Source organism: Ovis aries, chromosome 4, assembly GCF_016772045.2.
Source record: "Ovis aries strain OAR_USU_Benz2616 breed Rambouillet chromosome 4, ARS-UI_Ramb_v3.0, whole genome shotgun sequence".
Lineage (NCBI taxonomy): Eukaryota > Metazoa > Chordata > Mammalia > Artiodactyla > Bovidae > Ovis > Ovis aries.
The window spans coordinates 27,920,570-27,940,468 of NC_056057.1; the positions used below are offsets into that span (position 1 = coordinate 27,920,570).

The 19,899-nt window shown below is 36.9% G+C and overlaps 1 protein-coding gene across 21 annotated transcripts in view; it reads left to right on the forward strand.

The window, feature by feature from the left end:
* HDAC9 (histone deacetylase 9) overlaps positions 1-19,899 on the forward strand; it is a 1,063,328-nt gene that overhangs the window by 340,511 nt on the left and 702,918 nt on the right. The window contains exon 2 of one of the 21 annotated variants that reach the window (XM_060414373.1): positions 19,095-19,168. The exons of the other annotated variants lie outside the window; for them this stretch is intronic. The gene's annotated coding sequence lies outside the window, so the exon portion shown is untranslated. The remainder of the gene's footprint in view (positions 1-19,094; positions 19,169-19,899) is intronic. 21 annotated transcript variants of the gene reach the window in all.

The window sequence follows — 19,899 nt, forward strand, 5'->3', positions numbered from 1 at the left end:
GATCCACACAGTCAAAGGCTTTGGCATAGTCAATAAAGCAGAAGTAGATGTTTTTCTGGAATCCTCTTGGTTCTCGATAATCCAGCAGATGTCAGCAATTTGATCTCTGGTTCTTCTGCCTTTTCTAAAACCAGCTTGAACATTTGGAAGTTTATGGTTCACGTATTGCTGAAGCCTGGCTTGGAGAATTTTGAGCATTACTTTACTAGTGTGTGAGATGAGTGCAATTGTATGGTAGTTTGACATTCTTTGGCATTGCCTTTCTTTGGGATTGGAATGAAAACTGCCCTTTTCCAGTCCTGTGGCCACTGCTGAGTTTTCCAAATTTGCTGGCATATTGAGTGCAGCACTTTCACAGTGTCATCTTTTAGGATTTGAAATAGCTCAACTGGAATTCCATCACCTCCACTAGCTTTGTTTGTAGTGATGTTTCCTAAGGCCCACTTAACTTTGTATTCTAGGATGTTTGGCTCTAGGTGAGTGATCATATCATGGTGATTATCTGGGTCATGAAGATCTTTTTTGTACAGTTCTTCTGTGTGTTCTTGCCACCTCTTAATATCTTCTGCTTCTGTTAGGTCCATACCATTTCTGTCCTTATTGAGCCCATCTTTGCATGAAATGTTCCCTTGGTAGCTCTAATTTTCTTGAAGAGATCTCTAATCTTTCCCATTTTGTTGTTCTCCTCTGTTTCTTTGCACTGATCACTGAGGAAGAAGGCTTTTTTATTTCTCCTTGCTGTTCTTTGGAACTCTGCATTCAAATGGGTATATCTTTCCTTTTCTCCTTTGCTTTTCGCTTCTCTTGTTTTCACAGCTATTTGTAAGGCCTCTTCAGACAGCTATTTTGCTTCTTTCATTTCTTTTCCATGGGGATGGTCTTGATCCCTGTCTTCTGTACAATGTCACGAACCTCCGTCCATAGTTCATCAGCTTCCTGCCTAGCTCAGTCGGGAAAGCCTCTGCCTGAAATGCAGGGAACCTAAGTTCACCTGGGTTGGGAAGTTCCCCTGAAGAAGGAAATGGCAACCCACTCCAGTATTCTTGCTTGGAGAATCCCATGGACAGAGGAGCCTGGTGGGCTCCAGTCCATGAGTCACAAGATTCAGACACGACTTATTGCTATTTTTCCCATATCTCAGACTATAAAAATTTGACTAGATTATGATACATGTCCTCTACTTTCTGAATGAAAAAAGAAATAAAATCCTGGATTGTTGTTAATAAATTATTTAAAGAGTTTGTTTTATCTCATTGAGCAGTAGAATATTAAGATGCTTACATAAACTATTTTTTGCCCTTTAAAAATTTACCTTTTAAGAGCTTGAATTCAGGAAAAAAAAAACTTAAGAACCTATGACATTTCATCCTGTCAATACAATATTATTTAGACTATTGTAATGATATGCTTATCATGTTATTTGAAAATTGGCCAAGAGGGTTAGTTTATAGACCTAGTCTCTCTTGTTCCTTTCCCTTTTCTCTTTACTTTCTATTTTTATTTTTAAAATATCTTTGAGTTTGTGTCCTTACCTTGAATCTTGAGAATACTTTATCTTGAGTTTCATATATAGTCTTTATTGGTTTAATGACTCCTTCAGTGGAATTTCTAATTATGTGTGGAATAAATATCCTCTAAATGCTGTGGACATTGCTCTAGAGGAAGCTGTATACTATACTGATTAACTCAAGATAGCTAGTATTATTTTTCTAAAGAATTTTTTTTAATAGTACAGAACAGGTCTTGAGAAGTGTTTCATGTTTGATCAAGGAGAGATTCAAAGAGATGGCTGAGGAAGTTGCCTCTTGCTGAGTCTGTCCCTCCATCTTCCCAAAATGAAATTGTTTACATCAGCGTAACTGCTGCTCTGAGGGGAGAAAAAACATTATAGAGAATCTTTAAATCATTCTAGGGTAGGAAGGAATTATAAGGTCAACTTTCCTACCACCTGCCAATGCAATAATAATTTTTTTTTTTGTAGGCTCAAAGCATATTCAAGACAAGTTGTTTCATTTTTTTTAAGATCAAGACTTGCTTTATCAGTTCCCTTTTTTGTATTGACAATATAATATGTCCACAGAAATAATGATATTGAAATAGGAAAAAAGCATAAATTTTAGTAGACTGGAGCACAAGCTATTAAGGAAATAATTTATTCCTGCAAATCATTGTAGATAGAGTCCTATAGGTTCTTCAGGCGTCAAGTGGGTTACCTTCATGCTGGACTCAATAGTAAGCCAGTCAGTGTGGTTCTAGTTAGAATCCCATAAATCTGCAATATAATTAATTACATATCCTTTCAAGCTAGCAGTGAAAGGAGTAACATTGGCCAGGATTTTGATGTGTTGCCATATTCTGAAACCGGCATGATGGTATACGACACTGCTGAAAACATTAATTTAGAGGGTGGCTAGAAATTGCTGAAAATACTGAACTCCAGCTAGTGAACCCAAACATTCTCCTCTTTTTCTCTTCCTAGATCAGAGAAGTCTATGTAGTTAAGACTTCACTCCTAATTTAATTCTCTATTTCAGGTATATATGCATTAAACCATATTTTTGTTTAGCAAGCTCAACGCTGTTTTTTATAAGTCTGTAAATCATAAGTGTGAGGAAGTTGGATCATTGTGATCTATAAGAAGCATATTCCTCAATAGTTGGTTTATTTTATTTGACTTTTCTCTAGCCCTTGCTGGCAATATACTGAATTTTGTGTGATGCATTTTGCATAAGGGTTCTATTTGGTCCATAATGGTTGGTGTAATGAACTATTTGTCCTCTTCTAGATGACATCCAGTTGCTTAAAACCTATAATGAGATGTCAGGTGAATTGCACTGATTGGCATTGATAGATGAGCTTGTTGAAATATTGCAGGGTTTCCTGTAGGGGCATAGAGGAAAATTGCTGTTTAGAGCTTTGGGTCTTCTAAGCGTTGAAACTGTAATCACATAAACAGAACCACTTCTCCAGGTCCAAGGTGTCATCGTGAATTTTCTGGTTAATCCATCCATACATCTCAATGGTCCAGAACTTGCGCTTCATGTCACTCTTTGCCTTTGTTCTGCACTTTGATCTTTCAAAATGTCTGTCAGAAGAAAAGTGTTTATATTGAATTATGTGTGGAAAGGGGTAGGGTGCATACTTCAGAAGCTTGGCATGAAATTTGCTAAGTAAACCTTGCCAGTTGTTCTGCAGCAATAATCGAGGCATGGATTTCAGTTTAACAATATGAAGGTATACATTTTTAACCTTCAAATACAACTTTAATGTGGATGCTCAGGTGCAGAAGATTTTGTTTTATTTATTTATTCTGTAGAACATATCTAGCACCTTTATTAACTGGTAAAGTTAGTGTTAAGAAGGAAGATTAATGAATTTTTTAAATAAAATTTTTTTCCTAAAATTCTGATGAAAGGAGTTATCTGTTTGCATATACAGTTTATTTCATTGACTCCAGTTTTCAAATATAAGATAGTAAGTATATTTTAGTATCTATTTATGTCTATTATAATAAATGTGTTAAAACACACTAGGAATTCTACACCAGAATCACAGACAAAATTAGGAACTAATTACATTGACTACAGGCACAAAAGCAGAATAAATGGGTGAATTATTAGTTGCTATATACTTTCACAGTGATCCTTACTCTCTTCTCTCATAAATTTTTAATAATATTAGAATGAAAGGTTTTTTTCCTCTTTATTGTATATCAGTTGATTTAAAGACTCTCAATCAGTTCCCACTGAAATGATGCTAAGGTCAAGAAACTAAGTATTGGTTCCATTTCCCAGAATAACTTACATTGTGATGAGCAAAACAATTCAGAGATCTTTTGACAGTGGTCATTTGTCTTTGTTTAATTTGGACACTGAAGTATTGGTGCTATTGTTATGAGATCCTTGAAGTAGGAGCAGGACTTATGTCAACTTTGGGAAACTTTTGAATTGAATCAGACCTTCCAGTGACACTGATCTCCTTGAATCTGTTTTCTCATGGCAGATAAAGCATTCTTAGAATCTGAATGAGCTCAGCCAGCCCAAATGAACACCCCTCTAACAAACTCAGGTTTGGTCCTCAGTGAGGCTCAAACAGTACTTCTGAAAGCTCTCCTGGTGATTCCAATATTCAGAAAGATCTGAGAAACACTGGGCTAGGGAGATTCAACATAGTGGTTCCAGCTGTGGGAAATCAGACTGTCAGGAAGAATGAATTACATGTACAGCAGTGAGTCACACAGAGCCCTAGCTTGCCTTGCTGATCTTAAAAGAGAGCTTTTCAATCCTGAGAACCAGGACAGGCATGACATAGCAGTGGCTTAACCTACAGCAGATTAGCTTATGAGGCAAGAATAATTTTTTACTATTTGCCTGGTCTGGATTTTGATTTAGCTCAAAATCACTTCAAAGGTTAAATAATCATTTTGATCTGTTAAAGAGTTTGATTAGTATAGACACCCTTGCCTACTCTTAGGGTCTTTCTTGATTGGTTGAAAACATTTTTATAGACGAGTAAGAGGGACAGAGCTATAATTATTTCCTGCAGAATTTTAAAGATGAGACCAACCTGATCAGACCAGACCTAGTCTAACCCATGACTTACCAGCACTAGTAGAAAGATTTTTCTGGAAGATTTTTCTTTCTTTTTTTTCTGAACAGCTTCTGGCAGACTTGGTTTTGTTGGATGATATTGGTAGTTATATTGGAAATGCTATCATAGTGGCTAAATATTATGGATTATAAGACGGACAACACATTTTGTACAAGTAGCCATATAACTAATCCAAAACAGTGGATTTTAACAAACTAGAGATTTTATGTCTATATAGTTGTTTGTTTATTTTCCATTCAAAGCATAAATAAACTGGAGCCAAAAGACTTAAGTTTTTGTTTTTTTAATCTACATTTGTAGCTGAACTCTATTGAGCATTTTTTTTAATAGTGAGAGGAGGTGGGTATGTTTGTTTACTTATTTAAAGTTATCATTTATGCAAAGTCCATCTTATTTCAGAAAATTTTAATAAGGACCTATAGTGAATTTTTTCTAACATGAGAAAGATAATAAAAGCATCACTTAAGTGTGTCTCCTCAGTTTATTCTTCTCACTTCTAAAATGGAAATAAGAACAGTTGTGAGGTTATTATGATACATGAATATGTATATTTGGAAAGCGATAATGTTGATATTAACAACTATTTGGTTGAGTTTAGAATTTAAGTAATTCAGAAATTCTGATGCACTTTCCCTTCGTCGAAGATGTTTTTCTACTTTAATGGTATTCCATAGTTGGTTAGGGATTCCATGCAGGAAATGAGGTGTAAGTACAACATTTGCAATGCTGCTTTCCTTGAAATCCAGGTGAAACTGATGTGGCTTTGAAAGGAACACACCAAAACCTGAACTCTTGAGGTGACCCTTCTTTAGTAATCATAGACATGTTCAGCTCTGCCTTGAAATTTCATTTGTTTTGGAAAAAAATTTATAATGTATTTTTTCTGGCATTTAAGACATGCTAAATATTAAAGAGAATAGAAGACTCATACTTGTGACCTTTTGAATTACTTTTATGTGGCTGATACTTGATATTTTTAGAAATATGAAAAGCACTCTATAATTAGGTATTTGACCCGAGTACTTCTAAAAATAATGGCAAGTATTAAATTATTGGTGCTATAAAAATTTTTAGAAAATAAACATTATTGAAGTCATAAAATAGAGTCAGATTGTGATTAATTCTGTTAGATATGTTTCTTTTAGTTTGAATGAATGTTTATTCAGTAATCTATACTCTATCTACCTCTACCCATCTATATATATATATTACATATATATATAATATACTAAATCACTATATATATATGTAAAACTTGCCCCTGTGGCATATGTAGTAGGAGGGAGCAGTGTTCCAAAGAAAGAGGATGACCATCAAAGTTAAATGGTCTGGTTTATCTGGTTTTGAGTTTTACTTTTCCTTGATATATGTGTTGCCTTGAACAGGATCACTTAACCATTTTGAGTTTATTTTCCTCCTCTGTAAAATGAGTATGATAATACCTACCATGTAAGGTTGTTTGTGAGAATAAAGTAGACAATTTATATAACACACTTGTTATATAGTAGTCTCTTTTTCCCCCTTAGTTGAGCCACCACACAGGTGGTACAGACAGAACCCTGCAACTTGGCACCTGACTAAGGGGTGAGTGGATGGTAAAATCTAGCCTGTCCTCCTTTTAATCAGCCTCAAACCCTGTGTGAAACTATGTTCACACCAGCATGGGCTGGGGGCCTGCCCCTTAGAGCCTTGAGATCAGCTTCTGATGTCCAGATGTGAATCCTGCTTGGTTCTAACCAAACAGATGGCCCTGGTCATGTCACTTAGTATCTGTCCTCTAATGCTAATCCTGATGTCATTTTTTGAAGATGAAATAGCATAATTTCTATGAAAAAGTTACAAAGCAATGTTTTATGTGAATTCCTGTGTAGCACAGATTATTTTGTTTTTATGGAGAATAGGCAAGATCATATAAATGCTTTGATTGTTGACATGGAGAACTATTCTTTAGTTAGGTGGGTAGGTTTTAAGAGGACTCTTCTAGGCCAGAACTGCTGTCTGTGAAGATTAACTCAGGATTGGGAACGAACCTAAGGAGGAGGTGGTCTGAGAAGTTAAGCACTGGAGGGAGAGAGAAACATGAGAGGTCAATATGAGACACGATGTTTAGCGCATGTAACACTGATGTTGCTTGGGCCAAAATCACTGTGAAGGAAGAGGTCCTCTGCTCAATTACAAGCTTTATCAATATATAATATATTTAGTCTAGAAGTAGAATTGGTTTCTCTTCTAAATATGATGTCAAATGTATACATTTGTAATAATTCTGTATCTGAGACATAAATATAAAAAATAAGACTAAACTTGCTTTCATGCTATGATGTTGATTCTCTGAATAAATGCATATTTTCCCTCATCCTTCACATGAAGAATGCTTTTCTTCATCATCTTTGCCATATTGCACACTCTGGCCCCCTAAATTGACACATATTTCCATTTTTACCATTAAATTATCGAACAAATTATTGTATGTTTCTATTGCTGTGGGATCCTGGAAATCATGAAATAACTCTGGCACCACTGACAGTAGCTTCTGGCATTAACTGTAATGCTAATGTGACTGGTGATAGAAGCAAGGTCTGATGCTGTAAAGAGCAATATTGCATAGGAACCTGGAATGTTAGGTTCATAAATCAAGGCAAATTGAAAGTGGTCAAACAGGAGATGGTAAGAGTGAACATCAACATTCTAGGAATCAGTGAACTAAAATGGACTGGAATGGGTGAATTTAACTCAGATACCATTATATCTACTACTGTAGGCAAGAATCCCATAGAAGAAATGGAGTAGCCATCATGGTCAACAGAAGAGTCCGAAATGTGGTACTTGTATGCAATCTCAAAAACAGAATGATCAATGTTTGTTTCCAAGGCAAAGCATTCAGTATCACAGTAATCCAAGACTACGTCCCGACCAGCAATGCTAAAGAAGCTGAAGTTGAATGGTTCTATGAAGACTACAAGATTTCCTAGAGCTAACACCCAAAAAAAGATGTCCTTTCATTGTAGGGGACTGGAATGCAAAAGTAGGAAGTCAAGAAACACCTGGAGTAACAGGCAAATTGGGCCTTGTCTACAGAATGAAGCAGGGCAAAGGCTAGTAGAGTTTTGCCAAGAGAATGCACTGGTCAGAGCAAATACCTTTTCCAACAACACAAGAGAAGACTCTACACATGGACATCACCAGATGGCCAACATTGAAACCAGATTGATTATATTCTTTGCAACCAAAGATTGAGAAGGTCTATATAGTCGGCAAAAACAAGACTGGAAGCTGACTGTGGCTCAGATCATGAACTGCTTACTGCCAAATTCAGACTTAAATTTAGGAAAGGAGGGAAAACCACTAGATCATTCAAGTATGCCCTAAATCAAATCCCTTATAATTATACTGGGAGTGAGAAATAGATTCAAGGGGATAGATATGATACACAAGTGCCTGATGAACTATGGAATGAGGTTCATGACATTGTTCAGGAGACAAGGATTAAGACCATCCCCAGGAAAAAGAAATGCAAAAAAGCAAAATGACTGTCTGAGGAGGCGTTACAAATAGCTGTGAAAAGAAGAGACGCTAAAAGCAAAGGAGAAAAGGAAAGATATACCCATTTGAATGCAGAGTTCCAAAGAATAGCAAGGAGAGATAAAAAAAAGCCTTCCTCAGTGATCAGTGCAAAGAAATAGAGGTAAACAATAGGATGGGAAAAACCAGAGATCTCTTCAAGAAGATTAGAGATACCAAGGGAATATTTCATGGAAAGATGTGCTCGATACGGACAGAAATGGTATGGACCTAACCAAGCAGAAGATATTAAGAAGAGGTGGCAAGAATACACAGAAGAACTATACAAAAAAGATCTTCATGACCCAGATAATCACGATGGTGTGATCACTCACCTAGAGCCAGACATCTTGGAATGTGAAGTCAAGTGGGCATTAGGAAATGTCACTACGAACAAAGCTAGTGGAGGTGATGGAATTCTAGTTGAGCTATTTCAAATCTTAAAAGATGATGCTGTGAAAGTGCTGTATTCAATATGCCAGCAAATTTGGAAAACCCAGCAGTGGCCACAGGACTGGAAAAGGGCAGTTTTCATTCCAATCCCAAAGAAAGGCAATGCCAAAGAATGCTCAAACTACCACACAACTGCGCTTATCACACACTAGTAAAGTAATGCTCAAACTTCTCTGAGCCAGGCTTCAGCAATACATGAACCTTAAAATTCCAGCTGTTCAAGCTGGTTATAGAAAAGGCAGAGGCACCAGAGATCAAATTGCCAACATCTGCTGGATCATCGAAAAAGCAAGAGAATTCCAGAAAAACATCTATTTCTGCTTTATTTACTGTGCCAAAGCCTTTGCCTGTGTGGATCACAATAAACTGTGGAAAATTCTGAAAGAGATGGGAATACCAGACCACCTGACCTGCCTCTTGAGACACTTGTATGCAGGTCAGGAAGCAACATTAGAACTGGACATGGACCAACAGACTGATTCCAAATAGGAAAAGAAGTACCTCAAGCCTGTATATTGTGACCGTGCAAAGTACATCATAGAAATGCTGGGCTGGATGAATTATAGGCTGGAATCAAGATTGCTGTTAGAAATATCAATAACCTCAGATATGCAGATGACACCACCCTTATGGCAGAAAGTGAAGATGAACTAAAGAGCTTCTTGATGAAAGTGAAAGAGTGACAAAGTTGGCTTAAACCTCAGCATTCATAAAACGAAGATCATGGTATGTGGTCCCATCACTTCATGGCAAATAGATGGGGAAATAGTGGAAACAGTGGCTGATTTTATTTTTTTAGGCTCCAAAATCACTGCAGATATGATGACTGCAGCCGTGAACTTAAAAGACGCTTGCTCCTTTGAAGGAAAGTTACGATCAACCTAGACAGCATATTAAAAAGCAGAGACATTACTTTGCCAACAAGGGTCCATTAGTCAAGGCTATGGTTTTTCCAGTAGTCATGTATGGATGTGAGAGTTGGTCTATAAAGAAGGCTGAGCACCGAAGAATTGATGCTTTTGAACTGTGGTGTTGGAGAAGACTCTTGAGAGTCCCTTGGACTGCAAGGAGATCCAACCAGTCCATCCTAAGGGAAATCAGTCCTGGCTGTTCATTGGAAAGACTGATGTTGAAGCTGAAGTTCCAATACTTTGGCCACCTCGTGCGAAGAGATGATTCATTTGAAAAGACCATGATGCTGGGAAAGTTGGAGGGCAGGCAGAGAAGGGCTGACAGAGGATGAGATGGTTGATGGCATCACTGCTCAATGGGCATGAGTTTGAGTAAACTCTCGGAATTGGTGATGGACAGGGAAGCCTGGTGTGCTGGAGTCCATGGGGTTGCAAAGAGTCGGACACGACTCAGCGACTAAATTGAATTGAATGTAATGTTCCCTTTCCTTTGCTTGAATTAAGAGCTATCAGAGATGCTGAGGCTAAGATTTAATCAATAGCCTTGAAACTTATTATGGGCCAACACTTTGGTTATCTTTAGCCTAGAACACCTACTTTATAGGCCCTCTAATTCATCAATAATGCTTTCCCTCTTTAAAACATTGATATCTTGGTTTGCGAGAGGTTTTCTTTACAGTGAAATAGTTTTTACTTACAAAATGCTGCAGTTGTTTTACTTGTCTGTAATATTTATTAATTATATTAATTCTTTATTTACTTAGGAAAATTTCTTTATTTTCCTTTAAGAATGGAAAATATGCTCCTTGTCCAGTCCAAAAATGCACATGATAATTGTTGATGCTTAAGTATAGTAAAGATAATTTCTAATCTTAAATCAGAGTGAATGTGGTTAAGGTGTTTGATTTGAAATTTAAATATTATCCTCCAGATTTCAGGCATATTATATTCTTTCAGTAAATCAGACAGGCTGTGGTTATATATTTGAACAGCTATTCTGATCAATCTTTTATGCTTCATCTTCCAGGGATAATAATAATGTAATAATGGTTCATTGTTAAAGATGTCATTACATTTAAGCATTTTAAAATCTACAGTTATTCACATAAAGATAAGGATTTTGTTTTCTATCATTTCTCCTCTTATTCTTCATATTTAAAGTAGAAACTTCATACTTTAAATAGACATGGAAGTCATTTAATTTTATGCATTGAAAAATAATTAGCTTTCATTCCAGAAGAGTGAAAGGAGATCTCAGATTCCTCAGGACGTAGAACACACTAGTAAGTCTAGAGACTTGAAAAATCAGAGGGACATAATAGATAAATTAGGTGCCACTTTTTGTCTACTGAGCCCATTCTGATAGTTCTTTGGGACTGGCAAATATGACTGGATGATTTAATACAGATTTAGGAAAATATAAAAGGGATTATTAAGGTAGCTAGCAGGTGACAATCAAAGGAGTTTCAACTGTATGAATGTTGAATCATATATAAATACCCTTTTTAGTTCAAACAAATACCAGAGCCAAATTTCTGAGAGTAAATCATTTAGTGTGTAAATAGATATATATTTATATATTTGTATATACATATTCTGTATTTATATTATATAATCATTTTACATATGTTTAGAAAATTTATTTACTTTATTTCATTGTTCCTCATATTACAGTATTTTTATAATAATGTTTTCATAATAATGCCAGATAAAAATATATAGGAATGGATTATATTCATAATAATAATAATTAGGGAGGAGAGGAGACAAACCATAAATAGTCAAATTTTAAATTTTTCCCTGTGGATGTTTACTGGAATAAAGTGAATTTTATATATATATATATATATATATATATATATAAGTATCTCCATATGTAATGTAGATGTATATTTATTTATGCACATGTGTTTAGATACATATATAATATGTTTATGTCAATGTATAGTCTGTTGTGGAGTAAGCATAAATTTTATAAAAGCAGAACGCATATGAAAACAAAACAAAATACTTTCACTTCAATATGTCTGAGCAATTGAAGCAATAAAGCAGATAGCAAAGAGGGCTTGTTTTTATTAAATGACATCTGTATTGTTTTTAGTAGAACTAAATATGAATCAGTTAAGTTCAGTTCAGTTCAGTCGCTCAGTCATGTCCGATCTTTGCAACCCCATGAATCACAGCACGCCAGGCCTCTCTGTCCATCGCCAACTCCCAGAGTTCACCCAGATTCACATCCATCGAGTCCTTTATGCCATCCAGCCATCTCATCCTCTGTCGTCCCCTTCTCCTCCTGCCCCCAATCCCTCCCAGCCTTTTCCAATGAGTCAACTCTTCACATGAGGTGGCCAAAGTACTGGCCAAAGTTTCAGCTTCAGCATCATTCCTGCCAAAGAAATCCCAGGGCTGATCTCCTTCAGAATGGACTGGTTGGATCTCCTTGCAGTCCAAGGGACTCTCAAGAGTCTTCTCCAACACCACAGTTCAAAAGAATCAATTCTTCAGTGCTCAGCCTTCTTCACAGTCCAACTCTCACATCCATACATGACCACAGGAAAAACCATAGCCTTGACTAGATGGACCTTAGTTGGCAAAGTAATGTTTCTGCTTTTGAATATGCTATCTAGGTTGGTCCTAACTTTTCCTCCAAGGAGAATAACCTTCTCTTAATTCAATTTTATCTAAAGTTGTAATTGGTTATTTGAACTATGGGCACATTAGTTTTATTCAAATACCAAAGTAAAACCAAAATTTTTTTTGAAAAATTTATATCAAAAATCATTATTCTTACCACACATAGGGATCTATGTTTTTATTTGAGGTAGAGTTATTGAAATTTATAATTTTGTAACTCATAAATGACTTCTCTTTTTCATATTTTTGAAAATCACCACTCAGAAATTTAACTGTCTTAGTAATAGAAGATGCACTTTAAGGAAAGAATATAAGAGCTATGTTGTTTTTAGTATGTCATCGATCAGTATATATTGATTCTTAGATAAGTATAGATTGAAATTGTCACTATATTATCTTCTGTTAGTAGTTGGTATTTATTTCATAATATTACTTAAAGTTAAGGAAACATTTACATTTGCCAATATAGTTAGACTGTCCCAAAGTCACATACTGGAGAAATAACTGTTCTATCTTGCAACAAGAGACCTGTTTATTTTGTAAAAATTTTCTTAGGGAAATCAGTACTAGCTTTTCATGGATCCTTGAACAAATGGCACTCTCCTAGCCTTCTGTTCTATATCAGAAATTGAACCAAATTAGGTAAGGAATTGAATACCCCAGCAGTTATGTTTTGTTGGAACTCTCTCATTCTCTCTCCCTCTCTCACTCTCTCACACACACGTACACATACATACACACACATCTAACTTCACAATCAATTAAAAAATTTTAAGATTAACCTGAAGTATGCATCCATTTTTTGTTTTGAGTTTCAGGATCTGTCAAAAGGTTACTGATTCTTTTTCAATAATTATTCTCTTACATTCTGGGAAGATTGTTGCATTTTCTGCTTTGTCTTAGTAGTTGTTTTGACTTTGAGGCTTACAATGCATTCAGTTCAGTTCAGTTCAGTTGCTCAGTCATGTCCGACTCTTTGGGACCCCATGAATCCCAGCACGCCAGGGCTCGCTGTCCATCACCAGCTCCCGGAGTTCATTCAGACTCACATCCATCGAGTCAGTGATGCCATCCAACCATCTCATCCTCTGTCATCCCCTTCTCCTCCTGCCCCCAATCCCTCCCAGCATCAGAGTCTTTTCCAATGAGTCAACTCTTTGCATGAGGTGGCCAAAGTACTGGAGCTTCAGCTTCAGCATCATTCCTTCCAAAGAAATCCCAGGGCAGATCTCCTTCAGAATGGACTCGTTGGATCTCCTTGCAGTGCAAGGGACTCTCAAGAGTCTTCTCCAATACCACATTCCAAAAGCATCAATTCTTCGGTGCTCAGCCTTCTTCACAGTCCAACTCTCACATCCATACATGACTACTGGAAAAACCATAGCCTTGACTAGATGGACCTTAGTTGGCAAAGTAATGTCTCTGCTTTTGAATATACTGTCTAGGTTGGTCATAACTTTTCTTCCAAGGAGTAAGCGTCTTTTAATTTCATGGCTGCAGTCACCATCTGCAGTGATTTTGGAGCCCCAAAAAATAAAGTCTGACACTGCTTCCACTGTTTCCCCATCTATTTGCCATAAAGTGATGGGACCAGATGCCATGATCTTCGTTTCCTGAATGTTGAGCTTTAAGCCAACTTTTTCACTCTCCACTTTCACTTTCATCAAGAGGCTTTTTAGTTCCTCTTCACTTTCTGCCGTAAGGGTGGTGTCATCTGCATATCTGAAGTTATTTATATTTCTCCCAGCAATCTTGATTCCAGCTTGTGTTTCTTCCAGCCCAGCATTTCTCATGATGTACTCTGCATAGAAGTGAAATAAGCAGGGTAACTATATACAGCCTTGACGTACTCCTTTTCCTATTTGGAACCAATCTGTTGTTCCATGTCCAGTTCTAACTGTTGCTTCCTGACCTGCATACAGATTTCTCAAGAGGCAGGTCAGGTGGTCTGTATTCCCATCTCTTTCAGAATTTTGCACATTTTAGTGTGATCTACACAGTCAAAGCAGAAATAGATGTTTTTCTGGAACTTTTTTGCTTTATCCATGATCCAGCAGATGTTGGCAATTTGATCTCTGGTTCCTCTGCCTTTTCTAAAACCAGCTTGAACATCAGGGAGTTCACGGTTCACATGTTGCTAAATCCTGTCTTGGAGAATTTTGAGCATTACTTTACTAGCCTGTGAGATGAGTGCAATTGTGCGGTAGTTTGAGCATTCTTTGGCATTGCCTTTCTTAGGATTGGAATGAAAACTGACCTTTTCCACTCCTGTGGCCACTGCTGAGTTTTCCAAATTTGCTGGCATATTGAGTGCAGCACTTTCACAGCATGATCTTCCAGGATTTGAAATAGCTCAACTGGAATTCCATCACCTCCACTAGCTTTGTTTGTAATGATGCTTTCTAAGACCCACTTGACTTCACATTCCAGGATGTCTGGCTCTAGATGAGTGATCACACCTTCGTGATTATCTTGGTCGTGAAGATATTTTTTGTACAGTTCTTCTGTGTATTCTTGCCACCTCTTCTTAATATCTTCTGCTTCTGTTAGGTCCATACCCATCTTTGCATGAAATGTTCCCTTGGTATCTCTAATTTTCTTGAAGAGATCTCTAGTCTTTCCCATTCGATTGTTTTCCTATATTTCTTTGCATTGATCACTGAAGACGGCTTTCTTTTCTCTTCTTGCTATTCTTTGGAACTCTGCATTCAGATGCTTATATTTTTCCTTTTCTCCTTTGTTTCTCACCTGTCTTCTTTTCACAGCTGTTTGTAAGGCCTCCCCAGACAGCCATTTGCTCTGTTGCATTTCTTTTTCATGGGGATGATCTTGATCCCTGTCTCTTGTACAGTGTCATGAACCTCATTCCATAGTTCATCATGCACTCTATCTATCAGATCTAGTCCCTTAAATCTATTTCTCACTTCCACTGTATAATCATAAGGTTTTTTATTTAGATCATAGCTGAATGGTCTAGCGGTTTTCACTACTTTCTTCAATTTGAGTCTGAATTTGGTAATAAGGAGTTCATGATCTGAGCCACAGTCAGCTCCTGGTCTTGTTTTTGCTGACTGTATAGAGCTTCTCCATCTTTGGCTGCAAAGAATATAATCAATCTGATTTTGGTGTTGACCATCTGGTAATGTCCATGTGTAGAGTCTTCTCTTGCGTTGTTGGAAGAGGGTGTTTGCTATGACCAGTGCATTTTCTTGGCAAAACTCTATTAGTCTTTGCCGTGCTTCATTCCGCATTCCAAGGCCAAATTTGCCTGTTACTCCAGGTGTTTCTTGACTTCCTACTTTTGCATTCCAGTCCCCTATAATGAAAAGGACATCTTTTTTGGGTGTTAGTTCTAAAACGTCTTGTAGGTCTTCATAGAACCGTTCAACTTCAGCTTCTTCAGCGTTACTGGTTGGGGCATAGACTTGGATTACCATGATATTGAATGGTTTGGCTTGGAAACGAACAGAGATCATTCTGTTGTTTTTGAGATTGCATCCAAGTGCTGTATTTCAGACTCTTTTGTTGACCATGATGGCTATTCCATTTCTTCTGAGGGATTCCTGCCCACAGTAGTAGATATAATGGTCATCTGAGTTAAATTCACCCATTCCAGTCCATTTTAGTTCGCTGATTCCTAGAATGTCAACATTCACTTTTGCCATCTCTTGTTTGACCACTTCCAATTTGCCTTGATTCATGGACCTGACATTCCAGGTTCCTATGCAATATTGCTCTTTACAGCATCAGACCTTGCTTCTATCACCAGTCACATCCACAGCTGGGTATTGTTTTTGCTTTGGCTTCATCCCTTCATTCTTTCTGGAGTTATTTCTCCTCTGATCTCCGGTAGCGTGTTGGGCACCTACTGACCTGGGGAGTTCCTCTTTCAGTATCCTAGCATTTGCCTTTTCATACTGTTCATGGGGTTCTCAAGGCAAGAATACTGAAGTGGCTTGCCATTCCCTTCTCCAGTGGACCACCTTCTGTCAGACCTCTCCACCATGACCTGCCCGTCTTGGGTTGCCCGGTGGGCATGGCTTAGTTTCATTGAGTTAGACAAGGCTGTGGTCCTAGTGTGATTAGATTAACTAGTTTTCTGTGAGTATGGTTTCAGTGTGTCTGCCGTCGGATGCCCTCTTGCAACACCTACCATCTTACTTGGGTTTCTCTTACCGTGGGCGTGGGGTATCTCTTCACGGCTGCTCCAGCAAAACGCATTATTGATAAATAATTAGAGTATCTCTCTTTCCTCTCACCTGTGGCTTTTGGGACAGATCTAAGGGATCTATCTCTATTCCATATAGACTCTGGATAATAGAGAGGACTGGTTTGAACTACCTGGACACCCTTGGATTTGTATCTTGTGACTAATTCTTGTGCTGTGCTGTGCTGTGCTTAGTTGCTCAGTCATATCTGACTCTTTGTGACTCAGTGGACTGTAGCCAACCAATCTCCTTTGTCCATACGATTGTCCAGGCAAGAATAGTGGAGTGGCTTTCCATTCTCTTCTCCAGAACTCTTCTCCAAGAAAGTCACCAAAAAGTAGGAGTGATATCTTTCATGCTTTTCGCTACTTGGAGTGAAATGAGTGAAGTAACTCATTTTTATTGTTCTCAAACCAGTTGAGTTCCTAAAATAAAATATTTTATCCCCAGGTAAAATGAAACGTATAATTATGCCAATTAATATAAATGCATCAATTTCCACTTGAAAAGACAAAGAGGCTCTCTCAGATTAGGTTTTAAAATAGCTTGTTTCCTAAAGGCCTAAATAAAATAACACAACAAGTTTAAAATCAAATAATAGGTTAAAATATGTAAGCTAAGTGTAAATTGGAAAAATGATATAGTAAGTCATAGAATATAACCCAAAAGCGTTAAATAAGAAAAAATGAACTTGTTTTGCATAATTTAAAGAAATATCCACAGTGAAAACATAATTGTGACACTTTATAAACTACAAATACAAAAAGCAACAAATTGAATTGCACTGATTAAGTTGCAGTGTTACAATTTGAGGATTTAGAAAGGCTAGGTAGAGACCAAAATGCTGGTTATTTTAAGTTTGCTAGGGGTTCCTGATTAAACAGAAGAGAGTTGGCTGAACAGAGAGGAGGGATGCAGCAAATTACTACCTGGTTTTTCCTTTGCTCCAGATGCTGTCGTCCTTGCGTCTCCTGGAGTAGATACAGTTCTTGCAGAGACCATGGGGAGGCTGAATTCTTGCTATGCTGGACTCTGTTTAGGGTTTCCCTGATAGCTCAAATGGTGAAGAATCTGCCTGCAGTGCAGGAGACACCGGTTCAAGTCCTAGGTAGGGAAAATCTGCTGGAGAAGGGATAGGCTACCCACTCCAGTATTTTGGCCTGGCGAATTCCATGGATTGTATAGTCCATGGGGTTACAAAAGGTCGGACATGACTGAGTGACTTTCACTTTCACTTTGGACTCTGCATATGGGCTTACATCAACGTTTCAGAAGAACACACACTAACACTCTGTAAGCGTCTCTTATAGGAACTTTTGGTTTTTTAAAAAGGGCATTGTTTGCAAAGCTGCATGCTCATCTGGGGAGGGGGGAAAAACACATAGTTTCCTGGGGTCCCCCTAAGTATCTTTAATTCTAGCTCTCTGGAATTCTAAAAAACTCTCTCTTCATATTTACAAAGTTAAAACTTTTGAAAAAGAGTATCAATTGTGTTGGAAACACAATGATTTTGGGTTTCCGACAAATGGTTTAGGGAAAAGCTTCAAGGATGAAATTAATGTGGTTGAATAAATATTTTAAGCGAGAAAAAGCACAGTTTACATTATCTTAACACAGAGCAATAAAGTAGAAATTAAAATGAAGGTTTAAATAAAAATTAAAAATATTGGACACATGAAAAGAAAACTTCTAAATTTTGATCCATTTTTTGGATCAAAAGGGAAATCAGAAGTGTACTTACTGGCAATGAAGAAAATTGATGAGGTCATATGTCAAAATGTTGGGATGGGATAAAACTACAATTAATAGGCACATTTCAGACCTGTGCTTAACAAGTAAGAAAGACTTATAGTACACACTAAGTACTAAAATTTAGATAAATAATGCTATGAGAAGAATGTGAAGGAAATTATTTTCAAAATAAAATGTTGATTAGAGACAAATATGATAGACAAGTTGGAGAGTGCATTTTAGGAAAAATTCATCCTAATATTATGTATCTCATTTCAGGATTTGGGTATATTTAATACTAGAAAATATTTTCATGTTTTTGTGCTTTTAGGTTGCTTGTTTCATTGTTTTGACTCTGGTATATGGACTCTAGTATAGTTTGTGAAAATATTTAATGCTTTTTTGTTAAAAGACATTAAACTTATTTTTATACAAATTTTATACAGACTTGTGGATCACTGAGGTTAAATACAAATTTGTGTGTGTGTGATGTTCTTCTGGGTAGAATCAGTATTAACATCTCAATGTGATCTGGAAATCCCTTCGCCCCCCAGATTCTTTTCACTGAAACAGTAAATCATCTTGGTAGTCCAAAGGAGAAAATTTACATGGTAGTCTTTCAGGAAATCTCTGAAATGGAGTCCATGTTAATCCTTTATTCAAACAAACAAACTAGAAACAATTTAGTTAGTTATGGAAAGATGCTTTCTTAACAGTAACAAGTTATTCCTAAGCCAATATTTAAGCATCAGGCCTACATAATAGAGAACTACCACTGAAATTCTTAGTAAAGAAGAATAAAATATCTCCCTCCAACATGGTATTCATAAGGTTCTAGTCTCTGTCCTAAATCAGGAATCAAAAATTTCAGATATAACTCTTAGAAATATGAAGGAGAATTTGCTGTTATTTTTGAAAGATTATTTTATTTCAAGCGACAGAGTCACTTCACCAAATATTTATTGAACCTTTATTCTGTGGCAAGTACCATTCTAGGCACTGAAGAGCAAGCTGTGCCCAGAACATGCCGGGTCCCCTCCAACGGAGAAAATAGAGTGGGTAAGTGGAGGGATGGTCGTAAAAGGAAACAAGTGAATATGACGTTCATCTGTAATGATAAATCTTAAAGACCAGCCACAAATAGTTTGATTAAGAAGGGGCATAAAAGGGCACCTGGGCTACAAGATATTAAAATATATATCATAAAACCACAGGGGAATTGAGCTGGAAAATGCAGAAACCAATTAACTAGTTCAAGGATGGCACATTTGTGACACTGTTACCATCTCCTCCCATCTTCCTCCATGGTAATCATTCATGTGAGTTACCTGGGCACCTTCCCTGCTGGGTTGTAGCCTTTGTCTCAGAATACTCCAGGCAGGCAGTTAGGTTATCAAAGTTGGTACATAGGTTAAAACATATCTGCACCCTGTATAGGTATGTGACCAAGGTGGCGTTTAAATTAGTAAACAAGGGAAGGATTATTTCAAAAATAATCCTGGAAAAACTGGCTAAGTCTTTGGAAAGAATATTTAGGACTTTACTTCATATTATAAAAATAAATTAAAGATGGATCAAAGGATTGGATGTTAAAAAAGAAAGCGGCAAAGAGGTTGACTGTATTTATCTAACATCAAAGTAATGTAGATCTTCTTAGCATGAAAGTGAAGAAATCAATAAAATAAAGGATGGATAGATGAAAGTAATCCGAAAGTTTCATTTCTATAAGTCTTAAAAGTACTGTTTACAAAACATACTTGGAATATTTTACTATATTTTGTAAAATACTT